The sequence below is a fragment of the Nelumbo nucifera genome, chromosome 1, assembly GCF_055504915.1.
Source record: "Nelumbo nucifera cultivar China Antique chromosome 1, China Antique-T2T, whole genome shotgun sequence".
NCBI lineage: Eukaryota > Viridiplantae > Streptophyta > Magnoliopsida > Proteales > Nelumbonaceae > Nelumbo > Nelumbo nucifera.
The window spans coordinates 109838654-109853487 of record NC_142649.1 but is presented as its reverse complement, the minus strand read 5'-3'; positions in this window follow the sequence as shown (position 1 = coordinate 109853487).

The window sequence follows — 14834 nt, the reverse complement described above, 5'->3', positions numbered from 1 at the left end:
TTGACTAAATTATATATGCATTTTTAGCATTCAAATAATTAAAGAGAAAAAGAATAATTAGATAATTAATTAATAGATGCATCAAAGTAATATTTATATGATTAAGGGGTCGCTTACTCCATACAAATTAAAGTGGTGAAGAACATAGAGAGATAGAAGGGAATTGACAAATACAGATTTTCTAATGCTAAAATGGTTGGTTCAATTCGGTGGTTGCACCTTGACTTTGTTTACGACGCTAGGATTTTTTTTTTCTTTTTTTCGCGTACTTTAAATTACTTAGGAACCAATAATGTAGATATCAGAGTTTGGAGTTTGGAAGCTACGTACATGCATATTAATATTTTGCACTGCTTCGGGTTCGAGTCTTAATTTAAAATTTGACAAAAGTCCAACCCTTTGATTTGCCTCTGTTTTTTTATTCATTATATAGTTTATATAATGAATAAACTATACATTACCAAGTCTGAAAAATAAGTTGAAAGTGTTGAAAATTTCTATAATTAATAAACTCTTGCTTGCTAATTAGGTTGAAAACAAAATTGAAGGTGTTTTGAAATTTCTGGTAGATACAGTAGTTGTAACTGTTCAAGCCCCAAATCCCTAGTATATATACATATATGCATGATATCCTCACTAGCCCAGTCGAAAACTAAATCGGTTTTCTTACTTTAAACTATAGATCGACACAGTTGACAAATTGGTAGGAATCACTTTAATTTTAGTCTTGCTTGTTTGGTTGGTGGCCGGTACGTAATTAAATTAATCAAGAGGAATTAAGGAAGTAAATGCTAAGATGAAGCTCAAACAGAACTTATATGTGAGAACACACCAATTAGGTCTGAAATAACAAGAGAGAAGGAAAGCACGTGCACAGAATCATTTCTGGCTTCATTGGTACATACGTTATATCAGATTCTCTCTCAGTATTGCCGAGAAATGGTTTGAAAGTTGTTGAAGAAGAAATCTTGCATAGTTTGGTGATGACCTCCCTCTTAGTCTTCCTACTTCTTACCAGATATAGAATTTCTTTGTGGTGACGAGTCCACCCATTCTCGTCTTGAATAATTATATTTGGTTCTACCCTTCTAGGTAAGAATTTGAAGGCCGCTTATTTGGAGCTCGGATCTCCTGCACTCATCTTGGTGTGTGTTGGGGTGCACTACAAATCATATTTAGACATGTCTCACTTCTCATGCATCTTGGCTCACATGTGCGAGATCACATCTCCTCCCCACAAGGGGCCGCCCCACAGCGCATCCCCGCCATGTATTAGGATCATCTCCCGATCTTCTTTGACCTTCAACCACCCACAAAGTTTGGGGGTCCTTTAATCTCATGAAGACTAAAAGTTCCGACGGAAAACGTCTATATTACTAAAAACCAATCAATACTTGTGTTATTTTCCTTGTCTTTAATATGTGGTGGCTACACGTTAGAATCAAAATAACTCTCTAAGAAAAAGAAACAATGAGACCCTTCAGACAATCATCTTTGGCCTGTAAAAATGGCAGCGGCAGCATAGGATTTGGTTTTGTCTATCCTGCTTTTTTCTCATATTGGACACTCAATATGACATTTCTTTTCCATTTTTTCTTTTAATTATTAAGTTAAAAAATAATATAAATAACAGAAAAAAACTTATGACCGTATAATAAGTCCCGCACATGTGATGCGGGGTGACATGTGAAGTGAGACGTGTGAAAACTTGAATGGAAGAGCACTCCCGCACACACCAACGTGAGACTCGTGCAATATTCCATGGACCGTGTACTATGCATGGTCCCCATTCTATGGACCATGGACATGCATCCCAATTCTTCAATCACATAAGAGACTCATCACTCATGCCATTTAATTCTTTAGTTGTAGATGGGCAACCCTTAGACTGTAAGAATTAAATGGTTGGAATTGAAGATTATGGCTCAGAAAGAAATTCCTGAAAAACGTTTTTTTTTTTGTTATTTTGCCATAAATAACTGGAATCATATATACTTGCTCAACAGATAATGAACAAGTTTTTAAAACCGGACCAGATAGGGAACCAGTGTGGGTCCGGTTCCCGAGTCAAATGGTCCGACCATCCGGTTTGAACGAATAGTCTGCTCCGACAGAAAAATAAAAATATAAAAAAAGGTCAAAAACCTTATTTGAATCTATGGTTCGACCACCCGAATCAATGGTTCACTGACCAAATCAACAATTATTGGCTAAAAAATGGTTTTAGGGTAAAAAGGAACAATTCCCAGTTTTTCTGATCCTTCGACCATCCAATCTGACCCGATTTTGAAAACCATGATAATATATACTGATGAAGGGTGATTTGGCCCGACCTAGTAAAGAGGGGACACGTGGACACGACCTGACCAAGAGATGACAACTCAGCTTATCATGACTAGTCCGTAGCAGATCGAGCTCGGGTACCCAACCACCTCGGGCTAAAGTGACCCCGGGACAAGGCCACCTCGAGATGAGATCGCCTCGATACCAGATCGCAACAAGAACACCTTGATGCCAAGGCACTTCGGCACTCAACCCTGTTCGGGACTTAAAGACATCAGCTCGGGGATACCGACATGCCACTACGTGGTGATCCCGAAAACCCCTCCAACGGATCCCGGGCCTCACGGGATCACGCCGCGTAATAACTAGCATTATCTCCCCAACCGATTCGGGCAGAATTGATGAACCTTATCGGTTGGTAGCATTATCTTCCAACTAACGCGGAAACGGATCTTATCGTGACGAAGATCCCAGAACTGATCCACGAAACCCGTGAGGACTCGACTATATAAAGGCTCCACCCCTGGAGGTTCAAGGTACGCATGATTATTCTGCTCTCTAGCTCTCTGCATTCTAAAGCTTTCTACCTCGCAACAATATACTAACTTAAGCATCGGAGCGACTTCGCTGGGCTAGCAACCCCGGGTTCTCTTATCCTTCTCTTGTAGATCAACTTAGTCCGTCGTCCGCCTAGAAGCCAGATCACCTCCAGCAGGGAGCAGCTAGATCGCGCTACATCATTTGGCGCCTTCTACGGGAAACGCTACAAAAAAAGCTTTTTTCCACCATCAATCACAGAATCAAATCCATGGCATCCTCCAGCAACGCTAGACAAAACAACAAAGTGAATGTCTCCGAGGGGCAACCTCAGTCCCGTCTGTCTGCATCGGTCAGTTCACCATACCGCTTACTGCGGCTGGGGTCCCAACGCTGACCATGCCTCAAGCGACGACTCAGGTAAACGCGTCGCTCCCTCCAGTAGTTAGCGCGACCTTCGTTGAACCATCCCAGCTTGACGACCTGGTACACTGCGTTTGGGCCATTCAGGTCCAAATGCAACAGGTCCAACAACACCAACACTATCAACAACAAGTCCTCCATCATTTCTACCAGCAACAATGTCAGAAGCAATTCCCTCCTCTACAGCAAAATCAGCCACCGGTTCCATCCCAACACCCAAAGGTACAAAATCAATCTTATCGGCAGAACACTTGCTCTCCCCGCCGAGGTGAGACCTCCCAAGTTCCACTTCCTCTTGGGAATTGGGTCTCGTCCCGTGGAAGGAGGGACAAACAAGTCACCCCACCCGCTTTACAGGGCAACATTGCGATCAGGTCAGGAGATACTCAGCCCGCCAGAGTCATTTTACTCTGTCCCTCGCATCATGAAGGTTTGCTTGCAGGGAACCGGTTCGTGGTTTTGGCCGCAGACTCGAGGCAAGGCCCTTTCGTACATGGCAGTCAGCCTCAACATCCAGAGCCACTCCGCGCCAAAATGGTACCTGACAAAACAGAGGTCAGCAACACCAATGCGGAGCCGATTAAGAAGCAGTAATGAAGGCATCGCAAGGCACACTGAACTACAGCTCATAGCCAGCTCGCCGGGCCCAGCCAACCAGAGCAGGTAAAAGGTAAAGAGGAGGCATGCTCAGTAGCCACAAAGACCGCTCCTCTCCTCTCCGGGTCATCCCCTTTGTCCTCCGAGCTCCTGGTGACCCCGATGTCGAAGGAGTTCAAAATGCCTCGGCTGGACAAGTACGATGGATCTTTTGATCCAAACGATCATGTGGACTCCTTCCAGTCCCAGATGCACCTTGCTGGGGCTGACGAGTCCTGCATGTGCGTGGCCTTCTCCACAACGTTCAAAGGAGTAGCTCGCACATGGTACAAGAACCACGCGCCAAGGACAATCAAAAGCTGGGTGCAGTTCATAGAGATGTTTACCTCACACTTCATCACCAGCAAGAAGTGTCCGAGGTTCCAAGAAAGCTTCCTCAACATAGTCCAAAGAGAAGGGGAGCCTATCAGAAGCTACATTAAACGCTTCAACAACACCTGCTTACAGATCCCCAATCTAGATCCAGATGTGAGGCTCACAGTAGCGAAGAAAGATATTACCCATAGGAAATTCAAGTGGCATGTAGTGGCCAAAAAGCCCAAGGACATCACCGAATTCCCCAACCTCGCCGATCAGTTCATCGGGACCGAAGAAGAAATGAACCAGAAGAATGAAAATCCAGCGAAAAAGAGGAAAAGAGAAGGTGACAACGCGAGTAATGGTGGCAGCAAACGAAGAAAGAGCAAGTCCCCGACTAGGGGAGGAAACAAATCCAGGAGCCGATCTCCTTCACGACCTCATAAGTCAGGTCGGCATTCCAGAACTCCACCGGTTGAAAGGACGAGCTACACTCCCCTCAACGCGAAGTGAGGAGAAATCCTTATGGCGATCAAAGACTCCTCCTATGTGAAGTGGCCACCTCGGTTGTGGGGAGATCCCACCACCAGAAACAGAAATGTGTATTGTCATTTTCATAAAGACCATGGTCATAGCACCGAAAATTGTAGAAATCTCTGCAATGAGATTGAAGAGCTAATCCATTGCGGATATATAAAAAATTTCATATAGAAAGAAGACAGAGATCAGGCTAACTGGCAAACAGACCGGCAGGGGGAGCAAAGGAGAAATGCTCCCGAATCTAGCAATAGGCAGGGTGAGCAACCGCAAAGGCAGTTACCAGAAGAAAGACTGATCCGCGGAGTAATCAACATGATTACTGGCGGGTCCATCATCGCAGGCTGCACCTCAGTAGCGGGTAAAGCCCCAGTTCGTGAACTGGAACGTGAAGAGCGGAACCCACCAAAGCGACACAGGCTTGAAGTTCCCATTTACTTCACAGAAGATGAGCGCGAGATCCAGTACCCCTACGACGATGCACTGGTAATAAAGTTGAGGATAAACGACTTTGAAGTCAAGCGCGCCCTAGTGGATTTGGGCAGTTTGGCCGGTATTCTGTTCAAGAACGCCTACGACAAGCTCCTGCTCCAAGAAAGCAATCTCAAGCCGACAGATACACCCTTGGTAGGCTTTAGCGGTGAAGAGGTCAGACCTTTAGGGGGAGTCTCAATACTTGTAGAGGTCGGCACGTGGCCTAACATTGTAAGGTTCGAGCACACTTTCCTAGTGGTCGCGACTCCATCCCCGTACAATGCCATAGTAGGTCGGCCCATTATGACGCTCTACGTGCATTAGCATCCACTTACTACTTGGCAATGAAGTTCCCTATGGACTGCGGAGTAGGGTTTGCGCGAGGCAACCAACTCGAGTCTCGCAAGTGCTACGTTGCCGCCCTCAAGGGGAAAGCCTAGCTAGCGGCTGTTATCGAGCTCGAGCGACCTGTGAAGTATCCCGAGGAGCGAGCTACACCAATAGAAGAGACGGTTCACATCCCGGTCTCAACAGAAGATCCAGCTAAGACTTTCTATATCGGCGCTTCGATCGAGGAACCACTCCGCTCTCAGCTGGTAAGTTTTTTTATTTAAAAATTTAGATGTATTTGCATGGCCCGTGGCAGAAATGCTTGGCATAGATTCCAAAATCCTAACTCACAAGTTAAATACTGATTGTTTAGTCAGGCTCGTTAGACAGAAAAAACATAACCATGCTCCAGAGCGCTGGAGGATAGTCGACGAGGAGGTCAGGAAACTCTTAGCGGCCGATCTCATCAGGGAGGTCCATTACCCAAGCTGGGTAGTTAACCTAGTTATGGTAAAAAAGGCCAACAGTAAATGGCACATGTGCGTCGATTATACCGACTTGAATCAAGGCTGCCCAAAGTATTGTTTCCCACTGCCTAAGATCGACCGCCTAGTGGACGCGACCACAGTGCATGAGTTGCTGAGCTTTCTGGGTGCATACTCGGGATACAACCAGATTAAGATGGACCCTGCCAATGAAGAAAAAACGGCCTTCATAACTAAGTTCGGCCTGTATTGTTATAAGGTTTTGCCCTTTCGACTAAAAAACGCCGGGGCGACCTTTCAAATACTTGTAAATAGAATTTTTGAGCCATTAATCGGCAACAAGGTTGAGTGTTATGTAGATGATATGGTCATAAAGACCCAGTTTTCAAAATTTTTATTGAATGATTTGCAAAGTGTTTTTGAAATCTTGTGTAAGTATAATATGAAACCGAATTCCAACAAGTGCGTCTTTGGTGTCACCTCGGGTAAATTCCTGGGCTACATAGTCAACCGACGTGGCATCGAAGCCAACCCCGAGAAAATAAGGGCCATCTTAGATATGAGACCACCTCGCAAAATAAAGGAGGTTCAGAGACTGAATGGCAGGATAGCCGCTTCATGTCCAAGTCGGCAGATCGTTGCCTGCCTTTCTTTAAGGCCATAAAGAAAAGCAAGGACTTCGAATGGACCACAGAATGTTAGCTCGCTTTCGACGGTTGAAAAAATACCTAGTAAGCATCCCGGTTCTGACCCGACCCTAGGAGGGAGATGTTTTAAAGCTGTACCTCTTCGCGAGCGACGAGGTAGTCAGCTCAGTACTAATATGGTGCGTGAAGCCCACGCCAAACAATGCCTATATAAAGGCACCAACCCCAATGAAAAGGCCCTTTCGTTCATGGCAGTCAGTCTCAACATCTAGAGCCACTCCGTGCCAGAATGGTACCCGACCAAACAGAGGTCAGCAACACCAATGCGGAGCCGATTAAGAAGCAGCAACGAAGGCATCGCAAGGCACACTGAACTACAGCTCATAGCCACCTCGCCGGGCCTAGCCAGCCAGAGCAGGTAAAAGGTAAAGAGGAGGCATACTCAGTAGCCACAAAGACCGCTCCTCTCCTCTCCGGGTCATCCCCTCTGTCCTCCGAGCTCCTGGTGACCCCGATGTCGAAGGACTTCAAAATGCCTCGGCTGGACAAGTACGATGGATCTTTTGATCCAAACGGTCATGTGGACTCCTTCCAGTCCCAGATGCACCTTGCTGGGGCTGATGAGTCCTGCATGTGCGTGGCCTTCTCCACAACGTTCAAAGGAGTAGCTCGCACATGGTACAAGAAGCACGCGCCAAGGACAATCAAAAGCTGGGTGCAGTTCATAGAGATGTTTACCTCACACTTCATCACCAGCAAGAAGTGTCCGAGGTTCCAAGAAAGCTTCCTCAACATAGTCCAAAGAGAAGGGGAGCCTATCAGAAGCTACATTAAACGCTTCAACAACACCTGCTTACAGATCCCCAATCTAGATCCAGATGTGAGGCTCACAGTAGCGAAGAAAGATATTACCCATAGGAAATTCAAGTGGCATGTAGTGGCCAAAAAGCCCAAGGACATCACCGAATTCCTCAACCTCGCCGATCAGTTCATCGGGACCGAAGAAGAAATGAACCAGAAGAATGAAAATCCAGCGAAAAAGAGGAAAAGAGAAGGTGACAACGCATGTAATGGTGGCAGCAAACGAAGAAAGAGCAAGTCCCCGACTAGGGGAGGAAACAAATCCAGGAGCCGATCTCCTTCACGACCTCATAAGTCAGGTCGGCATTCCATAACTCCACCGGTTGAAAGGACGAGCTACACTCCCCTCAACGCGAAGTGAGGAGAAATCCTTATGGCGATCAAAGACTCCTCCTATGTGAAGTGGCCACCTCGGTTGTGGGGAGATCCCACCACCAGAAACAGAAATGTGTATTGTCATTTTCATAAAGACCATGGTCATAGCACCGAAAATTGTAGAAATCTCTGCAATGAGATTGAAGAGCTAATCCATTGCGGATATATAAAAAATTTCATATAGAAAGAAGACAGAGATCAGGCTAACCGGCAAACAGACCGGCAGGGGGAGCAAAGGAGAAATGCTCCCGAATCTAGCAACAGGCAGGGTGAGCAACCGCAAAGGCAGTTACCAGAAGAAAGACCGATCCGCGGAGTAATCAACATGATTACTGGCGGGTCCATCATCGCAGGCTGCACCTCAGTAGCGGGTAAAGCCCCAGTTCGTGAACTGGAACGTGAAGAGCGGAACCCACCAAAGCGACACAGGCTTGAAGTTCCCATTTACTTCACAGAAGATGAGCGCGAGATCCAGTACCCCTACGACGATGCACTGGTAATAAAGTTGAGGATAAACGACTTTGAAGTCAAGCGCGCCCTAGTGGATTTGGGCAGTTTGGCCGGTATTCTGTTCAAGAACGCCTACGACAAGCTCCTGCTCCAAGAAAGCAATCTCAAGCCGACAGATACACCCTTGGTAGGCTTTAGCGGTGAAGAGGTCAGACCTTTAGGGCGAGTCTCAGTACCTGTAGAGGTCGGCACGTGGCCTAACATTGTAAGGTTCGAGCACACTTTCCTAGTGGTCGCGACTCCATCCCCGTACAATGCCATAGTAGGTCGGCCCATTATGACGCTCTACGTGCATTAGTATCCACTTACTACTTGGCAATGAAGTTCCCTATGGACTGCGGAGTAGGGTTTGCGTGAGGCAACCAACTCGAGTCTCGCAAGTGCTACGTTGCCGCCCTCAAGGGGAAAGCCTAGCTAGCGGCTGTTATCGAGCTCGAGCGACCTGTGAAGTATCCCGAGGAGCGAGCTACACCAACAGAAGAGACGGTTCACATCCCGGTCTCAACAGAAGATCCAGCTAAGACTTTCCATATCGGCGCTTCGATCGAGGAACCACTCCGCTCTCAGCTGGTAAGTTTTTTTATTTAAAAATTTAGATGTATTTGCATGGCCCGTGGCAGAAATGCTTGGCATAGATTCCAAAATCCTAACTCACAAGTTAAATACTGATTGTTTAGTCAGGCCCGTTAGACAGAAAAAACACAACCATGCTCCGGAGCGCTGTAGGATAGTCGACGAGGAGGTCAGGAAACTCTTAGCGGCCGATCTCATCAGGGAGGTCCATTACCCGAGTTGGGTAGTTAACCCAGTTCAGGTAAAAAAGGTCAATAGTAAATGGCACATGTGCGTCGATTTTACTGACCTGAATCGAGCCTACCCAAAGGATTGTTTCCCACTTAATATGATCGACCTTCTAGTGGACGCGACCTCAGGGCATAAGTTGCTGAGCTCTCTAGGCGCATACTCGGGATACAACCAGATTAAGATGGACCCTGCCAATGAAGAAAAAACGGCCTTTATAACTGAGCTCGGCCTGTATTGTTATAAGGTTTTGCCCTTTGGACTAAAAAACACTAGGGCGACCTTTCAAATACTTGTAAAGAGAATTTTTGAGCCGTTAATCGGCAATAAGGTTGAGTGTTATGTAGATGATATAGTCATAAAGACCCAGTTTTCAAAATTTTTATTGAATGATTTGCATAGTGTTTTTGAAATCTTGTGCAAGTATAATATGAAACTGAATTCCACAAATGCATCTTTGGTGTCACCTCGGGTAAATTCCTGGGCTACATAGTCAACCGATGTGGAATCGAAGCCAACCCCGAGAAAATAAGGGTCATCTTAGATATGAGACCACCTCGCAAAATAAAGGAGGTTCAGAGACTGAATGGCAGGATAGCCGCTTCATGTCCAAGTCGGCAGATTGTTGTCTGCCTTTCCTTATGGCCATAAAGAAAAGCAAGGACTTGGAGTGGACCGCAGAATGTTAGCTCACTTTCAACGAGCTAAAAAAATACCTAGTTAGCATTCCAGTTCTGACCCGACCTAAGGAGGGAGATGTTTTAAAGCTGTACCTCTTCGCGAGCGATGAGGTAGTCAGCTTAGTACTAATAAAAGAGGTAGATCGGGTCCAACGATCCATCTACTATGTCAGCAAGGTTTTGCAGGATGCTGAAATAAGGTATCCGAAGATCGAGAAGCTGGCGTACGTGCTAGTCACAGTAGCTTGGAAGCTTCATCCCTACTTCCAAGCCCACACCGTCATCGTTCTCACTAACAAACCTCTGAGGCAAATACTACTCAAACCCGAGGTGTCCGACAGACTGACGAAATGGACCATCGAACTCAACTCGTACGACACCAGTTACGAACCTCAGACGGCGATTAAGGCCCAAGCCTTAGCCGATTTGATGGCAAAATTCACATTCGGCACCGCGACCCCCGAACTAGCTGAGCTCGGGCACATGGAGGAAGCTTCAACCAGCGTGGCACCAATCCCGCTTCGAGCAAGTCTGACCTAGGACGAGGAGCCCTGGATCCTCCACGTCGACAGCTCGTCTAATCAATAAGGAAGTGGAGCGGGCATAATTTTGTATGGACCAAGCGGGGTGAAACTGGAATACGTGCTCCGATTCGGATTTGCAGCTCCAACAACAAAGCAGAGTATGAGGCGTTAATAGCCGAGCTTACCTTAACGAAAGAAGTAAAGGCCAAACATCTCATCATCTGCAGTGACTTCCAGCTCGTGATCAAACAGATCAACGGTGAGTATGAAGCTCGCGACCCCACCGTGGCTGGTTATTTAGCCATGGTCAGAGAAGTCCTATGCGGTTTCTTATTTTACTTCATCAGGCAGATCCTGAGATCCGAGAATGCTGAGGCCGACGCCTTGTCTCGGTTAGCCAACACAAGCAGTAACATAATGAGGACCGTGTACATAGAGGACCTGCCTCGGCCTATCATTCTCGGGGGGGCAGCAGAGGTCGCTCCTGTAGTACAAGCAGAGCCGAGCTAGATTGACCCACTCGCGAGCTATCTGCTTCACAAGGCCCTCCCTGCAGATCGCAATGCGGTCCGAAGTGTAGAGCGCCAGTTAGCGAAGTACGTCATTATAGACGGACAGCTGTACTGGAGATCTTTCATGCTCCCCTACTTGCGCTGCTTGCGACCCTCAGAGGTCGAGCTCGTCCTCCGTGACACTCATGAAGGCTTGTGTGGTGGACACTTGGGGGGCAGGGCTCTCATCCAGAAAGCACTACGACAGGGCTACTATTAGCCCACAATGAAGGCAGACACACTCTAGCTCGTCAAGAAGTGCGATAAGTGTCAAAGGCATGCCAACATCCACCACCCTATTTGGTTAGTTCGCCAGTTAGGGATTTATTTGCACTTGGAACATTTTTGACAAAAAGACAAGTGTATTTCATTAATATGAGGAGTTCGCTACAAAAAAAAAAGAAAAACATTTTCTACTATAAACCGAGCTCATAGGCCCGGGGTATACAATATGAAAGATCTACTCGTCTGGGTGCTCATCGCCCTTGCCCGAGGCTTCAGCAGGAGGGTCAACCCTTTCATCAACACCGGCCTCTTCAATGTCGCCGAGCAGCTCGTCGTCACTCTCCACCTCGGAGTCCGGGTCCTTGGCAACTTCGACATTCATTTCATCTGTGACTCTTGAGGTGGTGATGGCGCTTAGATCGAGCTGCGGAAATTCACGTCGGGTTAGCCACCTACTAAGCTTGAAGCCCTTACGGTATCCTTCCATCCCCGCCTCGATTAGCTCTGCGTGGAACTCCTCCGAGGTCTTATACTCCTCGACAGCCTTAGTCTTGGCCTCCTCCATTGCCTGAAGGAGTATCTCAGCCCGCTCCTTCACGAGGGCCATGAGGTTCTCTACCTCCCGCTGTAACGCAATCTCTGCCTCGCGAGCTCCTCCTTCTCAGGCATCAACAATGTGATCAGTTCTGTTTGAGCCTGCGCATCCTTCTTTAGCTGGTTATTCTCACTGCGGGCCAGGTTTAACTCGGCGTGAGCCTCGCGAGACGAGGACTTAGCTGCAATACCTTGCTTCAGGTGCAGTTCGAACTGGTACATCAGAGCGTGCACAGTGGAGTTCACCTGCCAAGAGAAGAACAACAGTTATTACAAGAAAAGTTCTCAAGTACAGAATTTAAGAAGTAAAGACAACTTACCACTATACAATGAGTAGCCGCTCGAGTTCCGAGCTGAGCAACCGATAGCTCGGCTTAGTTGGCGACCTCCTCGGCGTATACCGCGCTCTTGCTCTTGAGAATGCTATACTTCGAAGTCCAGATGCTCTGAACTACCCCCTCGCTGCCCGAAGAAGTGGTAGCCGCAGGGGCAGGCTCCGAAGATGTTGCCTCCTCAGGCGCGCGGGGCGGGGAAACCCTTCCTGTTTCCTCCTCAACTAGATCGATCACTGGAGGTTTCATAGTGGAGGGCTGATCAGGCTCAGGGACGGCAGCCTGCGAAGACTCAACGCGAGGTCTTTTGACAGCTCGCTTCTTCTTCCCCTTCATCCTTCTAAGGAGCTCATTTGCAGGAAGCTTCATGATTGCTGTAACAAAAGAAAAACGTCAGAAACAATATCAAAATAAAACAAAGGTAGCACAAAAGTAACGTCCTACCAAGACTCAGACCGGCCTGCACGACCTTGTCTTCTGTCACATAGTCCGCGAACTTGAGACCGAGCTCCGCCCAGGACTGGAGCGCTTCCCTTGTCTTCAAGTTCAGCCTCACAACGAGATTTTGGATGGCCGCCCTCTAGTGGGCCGGGAAAGGCCACCCCTTAGTGTTACGGACCAAAATAAGGGTCATCTTAGATTTTGGATGGCCGCCCTCTATGTGCTCGGGTAGAACATAGGAGGAATTTTTCTTTATTGAAAGGATTGAAGAAAAATGTCAAGATCAAGGGGCAAGTTAGAGTCGTGGAAGAGCGAGATGGTTCCTACTATGCTGCGGATGGAGTTCGGGTGCAACTGATCTATGGTAATGTTGAAAAGTTTAATTACTTCGACGATTAAGGGGTGAAGTGGAAGATGAAGACCAGATGCGAGTTGCTCCTCGAAAATCACGATCTCGTCATGACTGTGCTCCCAGGGAAAGTTACCTATCGGAAGACTATAGACAAGATCACTCGGAAGCCTATACCCAACTACTAAGGCCTGGAGCCTGTCCGCTATCATCGTCGATGGGCCAAAGTTATCTAGCTGCCGACCTCGGTGCGAGGTGGACACCAGACCACCGGAGGCCTCTTGCGCCTCCCGAGGTGATTCCACCTCAGGAGGACCGCGGACCGCTTCTTGATCCGATGTAGCTTCTTCGGTAAGGCGACCTACGACCTAAGCCGAGGTACCCACTTCGGCCCCAGCAAATTCACCTCTCTCATCTAAAAGACTATCAAAGCTAAACTAGACATAGCGAAGAAAAGACAAATCAGAAAAGGAGAGCTAGGGAAGACACACCAAAGAAATACCGAACTGAAAGAAGACACTGGATTGGAGAAATCGAGCTAAGGCGCTTGAATGCTTCCTCAAAACGAAGATTTGCGAATTTGTGGCGAAGCAAATGAGTCTCGGGCCCCCTATTTATAGCTGGTATGTCCGAAAATCAACGGTCGAGATCGAAGCAATCCAACGGCTCTTAGGAAAACCGGTTGCACGACCCCCGAGATTGAAATCGGTTTAGCGCATTTTTTGACGTCCGCGGAGTTTGTAGATTGTGTGACGTCCGCAGAGTTTGTAGATTGTGTGACGTCTGCACATAAACCAGATGCGACCTGGGTTATTCCTGTTGAGCCGAATAGCTGAACAGGTCCGACCAGTGATTCGTCTGACAAGCCGCTCGGACCTCGGGCCAAATCCACTTGTCTCGTCATGAACTCCCCGCACCGGGTCGAGACCCCTAGCTCGGGGAGTTGGGGGCAATTGATGAAGGGTGATTTGGCCCAACCTAGTAAAGAGGGGACACATGGACACGACCTGACCAAGAGATGACAATTCAGCTTATCATGACCAGTCCGCAGCAGATCGAGCTCGGGTACCCAACCACCCCGGGCAAAATTGACCTCGGGACGAGTTTGTTTCGGTACCAGATCGCAACAAGAACACCTTGATGCTAAGACACTTTGGAACTCAACCCAGTTCGGGACTTAAAGACATCAGCTCGGGGATACCGATATGCCACTACGTGGTGATCCCAAAAACCCCTCCAACGGATCCCGGGCCTCACGGGATCACGCCGCGTAACAGCTAGCATTATCTCCCCGACCGATTCGAGCGGAATTGATGAACCTTATCGGTTGGTAGCATTATCTTCCAACTAACGCGGAAACGGATCCTATCATGGCGAAGATCCCGAAACTGATCCGCGAAACCCGCGAGGACTCGACTGTATAAAGTCTCCATCCCTGGAGGTTCAAGGTACACGTGATTATTCTACTCTCTAGCTCTCTGCATTCTAAAGCTTTCTATCTCGCAATAATATACTAAGTTAAGCATCGGAGCAACCTCGTTGCAGATCAACTTAATTCGTCGTCCGCTTGAAAGCCAAATCACCTCGAGCAGATCGCGCTACATCATATATATATATATATAATTGGAAATTTCTATTATCTTTAACGGTTGGGACTTGGGACATGATTTCTTTCATAATCTGGTTCTGTGTATCAACGTGAAAAAATATATAGGACGTTGCTAATTAAATAATCCACCGGACAAGACGACTCTGAACACTAAGAACTGCTTTGATACGTAATGTCATGAATGCAGTGCAATAATATAATAACAATGAAATCGACGTTCAAATTCATGATCGTAAAACAAGTCCATAACAGAGTAATAGCCAAACTGATGGGAGACGTTGGTTAAGACTGTATCGCTCATTCTTCCCAGTC